A 16,071-nucleotide genomic window follows, 5' to 3' on the forward strand; every position below is an offset into this window, starting at 1 on the left:
GAGCAAGCAAATTTCAGAAACCTGAGCTGAGGTTGAACTGATATGCACCCTAATCAGAATGATATGATTATAGAACAGATTACAACTATTTAAGCCAAATAATTTAAACTTCAACTAGCAACTTAGACTGTTGTCATGTTTGGAGTATGGTGATATAAGACCAAGTAGAATTTTGAAATCATATAGCCAGTGTATTTGGTCTGAGAGCTCCCTAGATTCTTGTGCATGAAGGCTCTTCACTCATTTTTAAGAACAGTGATAATAAACTAATAAAGTGATAGCAATAATGCAGACTATATTCTTTAACTGCTTTCTCTGGACCTCTGGCAACCTCCCAAAGGAACTATTAAATCCAGTAAGAAGGAACAGGGCTGTCACAAGCCTCTGGTGCCTTTGTGTGAGTTAGGAAAAGGTGCTGCCTCTGGGTGGTGCAACTTGACAAATGGAGCTCAGTTTGGAGTTCAGGCTTCCTTGTCTCCTTGTCTGGGCATCTTTGTGCAAAGAACAGTCTTTGCAGCTGTCCGTGGGCACCAGTGGCAGGAAGCTGCTTCAACAAGCTGCCTTCCTCCAGCCCCAAACTGCCTGGCCTGTTTGGCAGGTACAGGGACTGAGCGATCAGTGAGACATTTATTAGCTTAAAAAAGGATGAAAGCCCAACTCTGAAATTCTGTGCCAATAAAAATATGATGCAAAGGAATAAGAATAAGATGTACACAGACAACAGTAATTTAGAGATTGAAAGGATTTTGGAAATGAACTAGTTTTTCCCTTCCTGCTCTTTAACAGACTTGGAACCCCCAAACTCAAAGAGGAAGCAAGTAGTAGCCCCACGTCTCACCACGTGTAAGTAGCAGGGTCTGTTCAGGGCCTGAGTGCCGTGGTGCTGGGATGTGTTCTTCCCATGTACGACCCAGGACTTGGCTATCAGCAATTTCCTTAGAATATTTGACTGCAATTTTTATAAATTAAAATTTGGATGGATTTTTTTCTGCTAAATGCCACTTATATTACAATCCATCTCAAAAATACAGATAAAAAGATAATTTCTCTGATTCAATTATTACAGGACTTTCAAGCATCATTATTTATAGTATTAGGAAAAATATAATTTTCATGTCCATGGAATTGTGGCTCTGGCAGTAATAATTTTATTACACTTGATGAGCTAACCAAGATATCTGGGTTAATGCAATTTGTATTTAAAGATGTCCTAAAAGGCTAATGTAACTTCATTATCAGTACGTGACTTTTATTTATTTTTTTAAATCTTTATTGTTCAGATTATTACAGTTGTTCCTCCTTTCCCCCCATAGCTCCCCTCCACCCAGTTCCCCTCCCACCCTCCGCCCTCACCCCCCCACCACTGTCCTCATTCATAGGTGCACGATTTTTGTCCAGTCTCTTCCCGCATCCCCCACACCAAGAATAGTCCACTCCCTTTCTATGCCCCTGATTTTATTATAATCACCAGTTTATTCTGATCATCAGATTATTTATTCACTTGATTTTTAGATTCACTTGTTGATGGATGTGTATTTGTTGTTCATAATTTGTATTTTTACCTTTTTCTTCTTCTTCCTCTTCTTAAAAGATACCTTTCGGCATTTCATATAATACTGGTTTAGTGGTGATGAACCCCTTTAACTTTTCCTTATCTGTGAAGCTCTTTATCTGACCTTCAATTCTGAAAGATAGCTTTGCTGGATAAAATAATCTTGGTTGTAGGTTCTTGGTATTCATCACTTTGAATATTTCTTGCCACTCCCTTCTGGCCTGCAAAGTTTCTGTTGAGAAATCAGCTGACAGTCGTATGGGTACTCCCTTGTAGGTAATTGACTGTCTTTCTCTTGCTGCTTTTAAGATTCTCTCTTTGTCTTTTGCTCTTGGCATTTTAATTATGATGTGTCTTGGTGTGGTCCTCTTTGGATTCCTTTTGTTTGGGGTTCTCTGCGCTTCCTGGACTTGTAAGTCTATTTCTTTTCACCAGGTAGGGGAAGTTTTCTGTCATTATTTCTTCAAATAGGTTTTCTATATCTTGCTCTCTCTCTTCTTCTGGCACCCCTATAATTCGGATGTTGGTACGCTTGAAGCTGTCCCAGAGGCTCCTTACACTATCTTCGTATTTTGGGATTCTTTTTTCATTTTGCTTTTCCGGTTGGGTGTTTTTTGCTTCTTCGTATTTCAAATCTTTGACTTGATTCTTGCGATCCTCTGGTCTGCTGTTGGGAGTCTGTATAATATTCTTTATTTCAGTCAGTGTATGCTTAATTTCTAGTTGGTCCTTTATCACAACATCGAGGGTCTCACTAGATTTCTTGAGGGTCTCATTAAGTTTATCAGCGGTTTCTAGAAAATTCTTGAAAAACCTTAAAAGTGTGGTTTTGAACTCTATATCCAGTAGTTTGCTTTCCTCCATTTCTGTCATTTGTGTCCTGTTTCTTTCTCTCGGCATTTTTTATGCTTCGCTGTGTCGATAGAGTGGCTTTCTGTGCTAAGTGTCCTTTAGGGCCCAGTGGCTTAGCTTCCCCAATTACCTGAGGTAGACACTCTTGGTGCACCCCCTTGTGGGCTTTGTGCACAGTCTTGTTGTAGTTAAGCCTTGATTGTTGTAGGTAACACTGGGAGGAATTGACCTCCAGGCCAATTGGCTGTGGGAGAACTTCTGTGCTGAAGACACCCTTATGGGGCAAGACTTGCTTCAGTGGGGCTTTGGTACTCACTGAGTCTGCCCCCTGAGTGTGTCCCTTATGGATCTGAGGGGTTGTAATTGGATGGTCCCACTCTGACCACTGGGTACACTGGCTCTTGGATCTAAGGAGGTGCTCATCTAGCCTCTGCCTGAGGCTACCCAGCAGAAGCCAGCTGTAAAGCAATGCAAGTTGCCCTGGGGCCTTGGGGCAGCTGCAGTTTGTTAAGTAATTTTCAGATTACAAAGGGCTGCGCCTTTCATATGCAAAAGCTGGGCAGGGTCCCAGGGGATCAACAGGGCGGGCGGAGTGAGCAGTATGGCTGCTCTAAGTCCTGCCCTCAGAGGCCCCGGCAATCGCTTCGTGCGCCTCCGAGAGAAAGCTGCCCTCGAGTTCCGACCGATGCCAGACAGTCCCGTTTCTCCCGTATGAGCCTGGGTCCCCAGATACTTGCCCGGAACTGGAGCTCAGAGCCTGAGACACCCTCCCGACTGAAAAAGACAATCGTGTCCTCAGCCGCCAGCCCTCTCCGCATGCACCTCCGCACCTTTTATTTTACTTCCGCACCGCACCTCCTCTGAGTCTCGGTATGCTTTTCTCTTTCCTTCTAGTTGTAGAATTTCTACTCAGCCAGCCTTCCTGTGGTTCTGGATGATGTCCGTTCCGTCTTTTAGTTGTCTTTTTTTAAAAAATATATTTTATTGATTTTTTACAGAGAGGAAGGGAGAGAGATAGAGAGTTAGAAACATCGATGAAAGAGAAACATTGATCAGCTGCCTCCTGCACACCTCCCACTGGGGATGTGCCCGCAACCAAGGTACATGCCCTTGACCGGAATCAAACCTGGGACCCTTCTGTCCACAGGCCGACGCTCTATCCACTGAGCCAAACCGGTTTCGGCAGTTGTATTTTTGAAATGGTTGTGCGAGGCAGCAATCTCTGGTGTTTACCTATACCGCCATCTTGGTTTCCCAGTACTTGACTTTTAAAAGTGTAGTAGTTATTAAACAGTAAGACATCTAACCATGTTAATATGATTTTCTGTTTTTTCAGGTCAGGTGGCAAAAGTTTAATGAGCAATTAATTATTTGATGAATCAAATATGTCTTATTTTTTGCTCCAAGGGTTTGGCTAGCATTGATGAAATACTAGAGTTTTTCTTAGAGTATTTTTTTAAAAATATATTTTATTGATTTTTTACAGAGAGGAAGGGAGAGAGATAGAGAGTTAGAAACATCGATGAAAGAGAAACATCGATCAGCTGCCTCCTGCACATCTCCTACTGGGGATGTGCCCGCAACCCAGGTACATGCCCTTGACCGGAATCGAACCTGGGACCCTTCAGTCTGCAGGCCGATGCTCTATCCACTGAGCCAAACCGGTTTTGGCTTTCTTAGAGTATTTTACCTTTAAGGAATAAAACCTGCCTTAGGAATTATCTCCAGGTTCTCCAAATCCTATATTATACCTAACTTCACTCCCTTGCTAATTACTATTCATAAAATCCACAAATCTTAGAGCTAAATTTTATTTTAGAAATCATTTAGTACCTCATTTTACTCAAGTGTCAGACAATAGGGTTGCCATAACAAAGTAAGCTAAACTGGGTGCTTAAACAACAGAAATTCATTCTCAAGGACATCAGTCTTTGGATTAAGGGCTCTTAGTCCAGCATGACCTCATCTTTTTTTTAAATTTTTTATAGTCAGGTCTTTATTTAAAGATGTGATCTGCCAACTTAACCTTTTCCATCAACACAGGGAGCAGAAACCTTTACAAGCTTCATAGTCTTTTGGTTAGGTGCTGCCTTTGTGGGAGCCTTAGCAGCAACCATTGTTGTCTTTTTAGACACTTGCTTAGTCTTTTTTTGCTTCCTTGGCAGCCCTGATAGCTTGTTCTTGTTGAGCCTACCTAACTTCAAATTTCTGATTCCTCTTGACCATTATATCAACAAGAGATGCACTGGTCATGACCCTCTGAAATTCGACCGCATGGCAGGGTCTTTTCTTTTGAATTTCTTCCAGCTGTCCCTTTTTGTGTTTTCTTCTGTAGAGGACAGTCCAGTTTTATCTGCAAAGACTCCTCTTGGAAAGGAATGCCTGCCGGGGTCCAGCCCCAGCGGGCCAGGGGTTCCCAAAGGTGTGGACGGAGTCGGCGAAGAATGTTTTACACGGAGACAGCGTTCAGAACTCTCTCTCTCTCTTTCGTCTCCGTGGATCTTCCTGTGCCTGGCTGAGGCCACAGAGAAAGATCCCAAGGCAAGCTGAGCCTTTATTTTTATAGTCAGAGGTAAACAAGGTAGTGGTTTCCATAGTTACACTGTTCTTGTGAGTTTCACTTGTTTACACTGTTCTTGTGAGTTTCACTTGTTTTTGTTCTTGTTCTTGTTGCACTTCCCTCAGCCCATTAGCTTCCCAGGTAAGATCTAGGGAGCGTTATAAGGTCAAGCCTAATTATGCTTAAGAGGACTGTGCCCTCTAAGCTGGGACTTGTTTGTGACTTTGCCAACAGGTCAGTCCGAGGTTTAACCCTATAGCGGCTCCCCACAAATGCCCACTTGCCTTTTGCATTAAGAAATTGGTCCAGTGGTTGACCATTGACCTATGAACCAAGATATCACTGTTCAATTTCTGGTCAGGGCACATGCTGGGGTTGGGGGATTGATCCTCGGTGAGGGGGCATGCAGGGGACGGCCAATCGGTGATTCATCATTGATGTTTCTGTCTCTCCCTTCCTCTCTGAAATCAATAAATATATATTAAAAAAAGAAAAAAATCGGAAAACCTTCCCATCAGTCCTGGTGCACGCAGTACCTCCTGTGTAGCTTCACCATCATGGCTGCGGCTGCCAGCGAGGAAGAAAGATGGTGAAGAGAACCAGCATGACCTCCCCTTAACTAATGCTACCTGCAAATGCTGTTTCTAAGTAAGGTTACATGCATAGGCACCAGGGTTTAGAACTTGAACATGTTTTTTTTGGGGGGACAAGTCTACCTTCTACAGCATGTAACCCTACTACGATGAGTATGACACTCCTGCAGTCGTTAGGCACCTACCTTCCTATGTGCTCTGGGAGTGAGGTGGAAGTGGCATACAGGGAATCAGCACTTACACAAACCATTTTTTTTTTTATTGCTTAAAGTATTACAAAGGGTATTACATATGTCTCCTTTTTCCCCCTCCCTTGACAATCCCCTGGCCTCCCCTACCCTCCAGTGTCTTATGTCCATTGGTTATGCTTATATGCATGCGTATAAGTCCACAAACTATTTTTAAAAATATATATATTTTATTGATTTTTTACAGAGAGGAAGGGAGATGGATAGAGAGTTAGAAACATCGATCAGAGAGAAACACCGATCAGCTGCCTCCTGCACACCCCTCACTGGGGATGTGCCCGCAACCAAGGTACATGCCCTTGACCGGAATCGAACCCGGGACCCTTGAGTCCGCAGGCCGATGCTCTATCCACTGAGCCAAACCGGTTAGGGCAGGGGTGGGCAAACTTTTTGACTCGAGGGCCACAATGGGTTCTTAAACTGGACCGGAGGGCCGGAACAAAAGCATGGATGGAGTGTTTGTGTGAACTGATATAAATTCAAAGTAAACATCATTACATAAAAGGGTACGGTCTTTTTTTTTTTTAGTCTTATTCCTTTCAAACGGGCCGGATCCGGCCCGCGGGCCGTGGTTTGCCCATGGCTGGGTTAGGGCCACAAACCATTCTTTTTAAAAAAATACATTTTTATTGATTTCAGAGAGGAAGGGAGAGGGGGAGAGAGAGAGAGAGAAACATCAGTGATGAGAGAATCATTGGTCAGCCACCTCCTGCACACCCCCTAATGGGGAGCCCACAACCCAGGCATGTGCCCTTAACCAGAATCGAAACCGGGACCCTTCAGTCCACAGGCTGACACTCTATTCACTGAGCCTAACCAGCCAGGGCCACAAACCATTCTTGTCCTTGCAAAGCTTATCGTCTCATGGAAAAACATGGTAAGTCAACCAATAGGTGTTCGTTAGGAAAAATGAGTATGTGTAGGACATGGTTTAAGTAGTGTGGTTAGAGGAGGCCTCGGAGGATATGATATTTAATCTGGGTCTTATAGGATGACAATGAGCCAGATATGGGACAGATAAGTAGAAGACTCTTCCAGGTGGAGGCCACAGCAGAAGCAAAGCCTCCAAGGTGGGAAAGAGATCAACACTTTCTTGGGACTGAAGGAACAAAGAGGGGAGACGATAGAAGATGAGAACAAAGATAGAGGCAGGAGCCATACCTGATGGGCAGTGAGTGGCTGCCAAACATTTTTACAGCAACCCTGCAGCTAAGAAACAGGTACATATGTGCACAGATATGCAACTGGATGGTAAAGAGTAGATAGAAGCAGATAGATTTTCAGTCTTATTTTGGAGGGAGCACCTCCAGTGTGTGGGAGGGTGAAAGAATTCAGGACGATGCTCAGCATTTTGAACAGTTGGGTCAAGGGCAGTGAAATGGTGAAGCCTGGGGGAAAAAAGATTTTGTTGGAAGCGGGGGCGGCTGTAAACAGTTCAGTGCTTGACATATTCAATTTTAGACAAGTGGATATGCCACCTAGTGAAAATGTTTCTGAAGCTCAGAGACAAGGTCTGTCTGATGATATGAATTTAAGTATTGGTGACTATATAAATATAGGGTGTCCCAAAAAATGTGTACACCCACTTTGAATAATTATAAAGGCAGTGGTTTATTATAATACATTTCATTTTTAAAAAATATTTGTATTGATTTCAGAGAGGAAGGGAGGAGGGGGAGAGGGATAGAAACATCAATGATGAGAGAGAATCATTGGTCAGCTGCCTCTTGCACACCCCCCACTGGGTATTGAGCCTGCAACCTGGGCATGTCCCCTGACCGAGAATTGAACTGTGATCTCCTGGTTCATAGGTCGACACTCAACCACTGAGCCATGCCGGCTGGGCAAAATACATTTTATTTTCAAAATTGAGCTCTCAGCTGTTAAAGTGTGAACATATGTTTTGGGGACAGCCTGTAGGTAGATTTAAAGTCATGGAAACAAACGGGTGAGGTTTGAAGAAAGGGAGTAGAGGGAAGAAAAGGGGGTAAGCCTTAAGAAACTGAAAACAAACCCCCTAAGCACATTAGTTACCATTATTGTGTGCATAGCATAGTGCAGAGCAAGGTGTGGTTAGTGAAGACTTGGACTCCCAGAGCCCAGCGTGTGAATTCTAGCCCTGATGTGTCCTAGCCCTGGACTACAGCAAGTCATTTAACCTCTCTGAGCTTCTGTTCCTACATCTGTAAAATGGCAACAAGACGCCCTGCTTCCCAGGGCCTTAGTAAGTGTTGTTTCCTATCTCTTTCCTCCTGGGCATGCGTTTCTGGGCTGCTGCAATGGGGAAGAGAAGAGAGGACAAAAGAAAAAAACATTTAGTGCTTTGCTTAAAGGCATCCCAACAGAAAATGCATTGCATAGGTATTTAATTTAACACCTAACTCCTCTGTTGAGGGAATGTATGTTCCTTTATCCCTCGGTTGGTGTGAATCGGGAGAGCCCAATCTGAGTCAGTCTCATTTTCTGTATGCGGTGTGCTTACTGGGATTCCGTTTAATGATATTTATTTCTCATTTTAAAAAGCTCCTAAATGCCATTTAATATCTTCATCTGGGGCCCAATTGCCATCCAAAGCAATTTTGACTATTTCTGGACTTTAGCTTTAACCACTTCAGGTACCTGATGGAGCCATGAGGTTTTTGTATATTTATTTAAAAGCCACTGGCAAAACAATAGACCACTGTTAAGGTCACCGTTGAGTTCACACTGGAGAGTAAGCTCACAGGGTAACTGCATCCTGGCTCACCTCCTGAATCAGAAGGGGATGGAAGGAGTGGGAATCTGCTGATTCTTAAGCAGATTAGACTTTTCGAGCATTTCAGTGAGCTGAAAAGCAAGCTGTTTTCCACACTAGATCACTAAAATGATGCTTTATTCAATCACCCATTGTCACTAAGTGAAGCTGACAGATAGAGCACGTTCCTCGTGAAGCGTGTCTTAGGAAAGGAATTGCCTCTGCTCTTTCACCTCTAAGGGTCTTTCAGCCATGAGTGTCTTAACATTTTTTGAGCCATGAGAAATTGGGCACAAATTAAATCTCAAGGAATAGTAAAATATAGAAATAACATAGTAAGCCCTAACCGGTTTGGCTCAGTGAATAGAGCGTCGGTCTGCAGACTCAAGGGTCCCAGGTTCGATTCTGGTCAAGGGCATGTACCTTGGTTGCAGGCACATCCCCAGGAGGGGGTGTGCAGGAGGCAGCTGATCGATGTTTCTCTCTCATCGATGTTTCAAACTCTCTATTCTCCCTTCCTCTCTGTAAAGAATCAATAAAAAATATATTTTTTAAAAAAGAAATAACATAGTAATAAATCACATTTTCAACCTAAAAATCTAGCTTATTTTTTAAAAAATTTTTTTTATTGATTTCTGAGAGGAAGGGAGAGAGAAACATCAATGATGAGAGAGAATAATTGATTGGCTGCCCCTTGCATGTTCCTCCCCCGCCCCAACTGGGGGTTGAGCCTGCAACCCAGGCATGTGCCCTGTCCAGGAATCAAACCATGATTTTCTGGTTCATAGGTCAATACTCAACCACTGAACCATGCCGGCTGGGAAAACCAGCTTATTCCTTTTTTTTTTTTTTTTAAACCAGCTTATTCTTTAGTCTTTTTCATAAAATAGTTTTTTGAAAAGTGAGTTACCCATTAAAGTTTTGTTCTGTAAAAGCGGAAGAAGGTGTGTGTGTGTGTGTGTGTGTGTGTGTGTCACTAGGCTTTCTAGAGCAGCGATCGCCAACCAGTGGTCCATGAGGTCCGAAAGGTTGGCGACCGCCGTTTAGAGGACAGGACAGGCAATCCTGCCTCCCTTTGAGAGTCACAAACGGTCCCTGCCGGCTCCCTGTCACTACCGGGGAATTGCCCTCTACAGCCACAGTGTGGACTGCACAGCCCCAGGGGAGCCATTCTCAGGGCAGGCATCATGGATGGACATTTCCTGGCAGATGTCAGGAAAGTGTTTTGAGTGTCATTTCCTCTATCACACAAATGCTCTGTAGGGTCAGCAGTGGAGCTGCCCCACAGGCCTCTAACATGTGAGTCTCAGAAGCGATTTTCCTTCAAGGATAACCTTGGTCTCAGTGAAAGCAGGAACTCGTAAACTTCTGTATTGGGTTTGGCATGTTCTGGGTGTGTGTGGGGGTGGGACTTGGCTCACATCCCTGATCTGTGTACCCGTACCTTCCTTGTGACTTCTTTGAATTGTTGACCTTCTTCCTCAAGGTCTCCCAAAATCAGCTTCTCTGTTCAAGTGAGCTGCTCAGGTGGCCCCATACTAGCCAGTTCCTTAGCCTTGTACCTGTCCCCATTTTGTTTAAGGAAGCCCAGTTACTTCAGATTTTGTAAGTTCAGAAATGTCACTGAAAGTCTAAGGAGTTACAGTTCTACGCTGTCACTGTAACCATTTGGCACCACACTGGTTTCCTCACTTCTCTTGAGTCCACTTGTCTCCCAAAGGTCCACGGTTCTGACCTCTGACCCTCTGCTGTGGTTTCTAGACCAAGACTTCCCCCCACAAGTTCACTTGTATCAGGCCTATGTTGGCTAGTCTACCTTGAAATTCTGGTGAATAAAATGTTTTAAAAATAAATGTATTTTAAATTGTGGTTTAATTCATTTTGAATAGGTATTACATTTATATGGTTTCCCTCCTCAGTGACAATGTAATTCATTTCTTCTGTATCCTTCCAGAGGTATTTTGTCTACAAGCAAACTAATTTATAGTTAACATCTTCTCCCCTTTTTATATAATCAGTAGCTTACCATACACAGGGCTCTGAACTTAGCCTTTTTCACTTAATTTACAGTGAGGATTTTCTTCACCTCATTTCTGTCATGGATGAAAGGGGAAGGAGAAGCCTGCACCAGGGAAAGCATCCATGCTGCGGGTGGACACCAGGGGTCGCTGGTGAGCACACTGTGCCTCGGGGCAGGGAGGGGGAGGTGCAGGGACTCAAACCCAAGAGGGCTGGGTTGGTTTCTCCAAAGGTTAGGAGGAGAAGGTAGGAGAAGGCTGGGATCTTAGGACTGGGAGACATGCCTTTCGTGGCCTTCCTCCCATGGCCCGGTGACAGAGGCCAGCCGGCACGAAGACCTCCCTCCAATCTTCCCAAGGAGCAGGCCAGCTCTTACTTTCAGGAGGTTCAGACTCATGCACTCATGTAAGCTCTGGGTTTGGACACTTTACATATTTTAGGGTTTCAAATCCTCCATTTCCAGGCTTGGAAAAATAAAGGGGTGGAGAGATGAAGTATTTTCGGGACAAGTGGCTAGTGTAAACACGGGCACCAGGAGCAGCTTCTGGAATTTTCCACTTTTCTCCTGAGGGTCAGGAACCCAAAGAATCTCCAAAAAATCAATTTCTCAGGCCCAGGGTTGCTGGGCAGCTAGTTCCACCCACAACTTTTTCAAAAGATGTTAAACCTCTGAGGTCAGAACCACAGGGATGGTTACTCCTACTGAGGAGCTCTGAGGCCCAGCCTGCCTTCTGTAGTGTGGGCATGCATGTGCCTGTGCGGGTGTGTGTGTGTGTGTGTGTGTGTGTTTGTGTGTGCGTGCGCGCATGTGCGCATGTGTGTGCATGAGCGTGTGTGTGTGCGCGTGTGTGTGTGTGCGTGTGCGCGCGCGCGCGCGTGCGCTTTGCGGAAGGGCTTTTCTGAGGTAAAGCGAAGTTCATGAGCCGAGACGGAGCTGAGCTGTCCAAATTGGTTTCAGCTGACAGCCTTTGTTAGTGGCGGTTGCACTCCTGCTATATCTCTTGTTATTTTTTCATTTTCTCTCTGAACCCATTTCTTGAGCTTGGGGCCTCAAAAATAACAAGCTTTTAAATGACTGAGTATGCTCTCAGGCTCCATGGAGCCCAGCATCCCACTTCTGTTCTGAGCAGTACTCTGAGTCTTTGTTTTCCAAATCCGATAGAACAGTGGCGGGAGCCTTGGGAGGAGGGAAATGAAGGCCTGGAGGGCAAGTAAGGGGAGGTGAAAGAGTGGGTCCGAGACAGAGAAAATGCTCACCAAAGGCGGCAACCTTCTAGAGCATTCTTTAGCAATCTTAAGATTGCACTTCAGTTTGGATTGCTGAGCAAATGCCTTTTGGAAACAGATGCCTCTTAGGCTCAGGCTCACAGTCTCCTGACCCATGGCAGGGCACCTATAGGAAGCTGTGGGCATGTCCTCAGATGTGGCCTTGCAGGGGGCCCACGAAGGTCTGCCTCTAGACAGAACCAGAGTCGGAGTGAAGCACAGCCCAGGTGCACAGGGAAATAGCACAGATACTGGGAGATCTGCAAGTCCAAGGTCACAGTGATGCGGGGCCTTGGGGCGTGTGGGGATGGGTCACTAGGGAGGACGTGGGGCTGGGAAATACGAGGATGGCAGTGGGAAGCTGACTGACATCTGGGCTGGTCCTGCCAGGCTGCTGGCCTGCCCTTTGAGATCGGGACAAGAGGGGTGACCTGCAGCTAGCCAGGCAGATAATAGAGCCACCTAGGCACAGTGCCGAGGAGGGTGCAGGTGCTGAGGGAGGCAGGAATGTTAGAATGTTCTCTTTGCTCGAGAGAACCAGAGATACTTCCTTAAGTATAAGGCAAGGGGGACTGGGTGTTTTCGAGAGGCTCAGGGTGGCTGTTGTTGGCAGTAGGCATGCTGCTACCAAACTGGCCTCCCTGGTACGAATGGGATGGTCAATTCCCATAATGGCAGACACAGTGGATGGAACTAACCTAACTGGTGGGGGAAAGTCAACACTGGTTATAGAGACCCTATAGCTTAAGACTTGACCTCAAGAAGGCTCTCTTCCTCCCGTAGCCTCTCCTCCAGCCCAGAGCACCAACCAGCAGCCCCAACTTGCACTCCCACTCTCATTAAGTCCTGTTCGTGGGAACACTCCTCCCCTGTGAGAAACCCTCTCCACCCTCACGCCACTGCCTGGGTTCAGGCCCCATCCGTACCTGTCACACTGGTCTTTCTCAACTCAAGGCTGCTCATGCCATTTCTCTGCATATACTTTCAGTGGCTTTCCACTGCCCTCAGAGTGAAGCCCCCCCCCCCCCCCCCCCGCCCCGGGGTGTGCATGCCAGCGGGTGACTGAGCTGGCCTTGCCTGCCCTTCTCCATCTCAGCACTCGTGCTATCCAGTGGTGCTGCTGCTGGCCTGTCCATTCATCGGCCTGATTCTCAGCCTCAATGCCTCTTCTTCTTGGTCTTGGTCTGGTCAACACTTGCTCCCCTTTCAAGTCTCAGCACTAGCAACATCTCTGTTGTGCCCCCACTGTACCCAAGTCATCTCCCTGTCATAGTAAATCTGTTGTGTCCCAAGTTACCAGCTCCTGGTGCAAAACCTCACAGTTCCTTTCCTGGTGCATAGCCGTGCCTTTTCATTGTGCCCTACAAGGTGGAAGGGGCCAGGGAGCACTCTGAAACCTCTTTTATAGGAACACTGACCCCATTCACGAAGGCTCCACCCCTAGGACTTAAGCACCTCCCAAAGGCCCACCTCCTAATACCACCATGGCTGGGGGTTGGATTTTAACATGACTCTTGGGGGGATACATTCAGACCATGGCAAGTATTATAATCAAGCGGTGAGATACTGTTTCTTTCCCTGGGCATGCAGCCCAGTCCCAAACATTCCAAGGCAACAAGCACTTTTGGCTTCAGAGAGAGAGCTGTGGCCTTTCAGGAGTGGGCATGCTGTACTCTGAGGGGGCTGCCCACACAGCCCCAGGACAAGGCAAGCATCGCACCATTTATCATAGAAATTGATTTTTCTCCAGCATGTATTACTAAGATATATCCATCTTACTTTGAACTTGGAATGTGCCGCAGCACAAAAATCACAGTAAGCATTCAGCAGCAAGGTCAGCCAAAGGTACTGATGCTCAGAGACGTCCGTTGTTTCAGTCTGATCTCAGCGAGAATCACGAATGGCTCTGCAGTTTGCCCAAAACTCCCTCCAGCCATCTCAGCCTTGTCTTGTGTGTCTTAAGAGCCAGAGTCAAGACCTACCAGCTCACAACCTTTTATTGGCCATCAGTCAGATTACTACACTTGTTAGAGGCCCTTAGAAATGTGGGTTGTAGCATAGCGCTCATTCCCACTTGCAGTACTTGCACGCTCACTCGTAAAGGCCTGTTTTTGAGCCTGTGTTCACACACAGGTCTTCCCTATGAGCTGAGCTTCCCAAGGCCTGAGAGTGTGTCTTACTAGCATTCACTGCTTTCCTCACCCCTAGAACAGTTTGCAGCTCACAGCTCATGGTCAGGGCACACTCACTGGTGAGCGAATGAAGATTGGCAAGGCAGAGTTTGTAATCTATGAGCTGTGGAGATTTAATAATCCCATGAAAATTAAAATAAGATTGGGTTTGTCAGACATCTGCACTGTGGCTTTTCCATTTCTTTCCTGTTTTCTTTCCATGTCCAGCCCTTGTTTTAGACAATCTTCATTACATAAACTTGCTCAATCTGGCCTTGGACCCAGTCATAGCCCCTGATAAACATAGCTGTAGTTGGATAGAAGAAGAAACTATGTTTTCTTTAACTGGTATATAGAATCTAGAATTTAGTATCTTTGAGGCTATTGGGGGTGCTAAGGAGGTTGAGCATGCCGCCTATTTGGGACATCAGACTTCTCTGGATTATAAATGAGGGAGCGGGACATCCTGATAACGATCCTTTGTTTGTTATGTGGGTGTTGTGTCTGGAGGTGGGTGGGATCACCAGGGGGTTACTTAAAAGTTACTGTGACTTTGGCCTATACAAAGTTGTGTGCCGCCCAGTTGGCATGGCTCAGTGGTTGAGCGTTGACCTATGAACCAGGAGGTCAGGGTCTGATTCTGGTCAAGGGCACATGCCTGGGTTGTGGGCACCATCCCCAGTAGGGAGCATGCAGGAGGCAGCTGATCAATGATTCCCTCTTATCATTGATGTTTCTCTCTCCCTCTCCCTTCTTCTCTGAAATCAATTAAAAAAAAATACTGGGGAAAAAAAAAGTTGTGTGCCATCCCCTATCAATTTGGGTTAGAATTTAGCTGGGCATTGCTTGGTTCACATGGTGTGGGACACAATGAGGTCAAAATAACCTCCCAAGACCCTACTTACCAAATGGTTCCTGATTTTCTTTACTTTATCCTCCAACTTAGCATGGCTATACAGAGAATAGGTTCTTGTGGCCGAAAAGCAAATCTGTGCCCTTTCGCAGCAGGCTTTATCAGTCCAGAGAAGGCACGGCATTTGATGTTCACCTGGAAAAGTAGTTTCCTATCGTTTAATCTTTATGTTCCTTTGATTATTGAGAGCAATATTTGCAGACAACAGTGCTCCACTTTGCTATATTGAATAATTCAAGTTTATTAATAACCAGCTAGATAGAAACCAGACACTCAAACATTACACTGGTTAAAATCATATGAATTTTAAGACCCTTACAGGGCAAACTGTGGAACATTTTAAAAATTCTTGAGCAAAGTGTGTATAAATGGAATGATAAATTTCCCCAGCTGTTATGGAAATGCAGTGATTTGTATTAATAATCTGCCTGACTGCAGAATCCTGAATGAGCTCTGTGTTTTTACTTATATCCTTCCTTGTATTTTGGCAGCTTGTCCCGAATGGATATTAGGCAGCCTTAAGCCTAGGGAACATGGATCTCTTTTTTATCCACGACAGAATCCTGGGTGTGTTGACAATGAGGGATTAGATGGAGAAAATTAGAGTTGAAAAGGAGAGGGAAGATGGAAGAGAGCTCTAAAGAAGACCTTTCAGCTGGGTACCTCTGGGTCCCTTCAGACTTGCTGTGGCTTCCCTTGACGTTTTGGCAGCACTCTCACTAAAACAGACATTATTATGGACTCTGCTCTGCTGTGTGCTGCCGACTTAAAGGGCCAGGAGGAGCAGGAAAGCTGAGCAGGGTGCTTAGTCAGAGGAGGGGAGCCGGGTAGCAAGGGATCTGGGTAACAAAGAGGCTGTCTAAAGCCAAAAGCACTGGTTTCGCTAGAAATGAAGGCCTGCTGTTTGCAGTATATTCACTGGGGCCCTGTGCTGTTGCTGCCACATCCCACGGAGGAGGCCAGGGCTCTCAGAACAGCCAATTCTGCAGGCTCTTACCTAGAGCACAGCTCGCACCAGCCGGTTCCTCTTCAGGGGCTCTGAGGTGAGTTTAAATGAGGCATTTCCTGAGAGGCATTTGGATTTTAATTGGGAACACTTTAAAAGGAATAGAACTCTTACTATTATTTTGTAAACATTGTTTCGTAAGTATAACATACATACA

The sequence above is a fragment of the Myotis yumanensis genome, unplaced genomic scaffold (genome assembly GCF_028538775.1).
Source record: "Myotis yumanensis isolate MYYU_CA2020_CCGP unplaced genomic scaffold, mMyoYum1.0.hap1 SCAF_4, whole genome shotgun sequence".
NCBI classification, from domain to species: Eukaryota; Metazoa; Chordata; class Mammalia; order Chiroptera; family Vespertilionidae; genus Myotis; species Myotis yumanensis.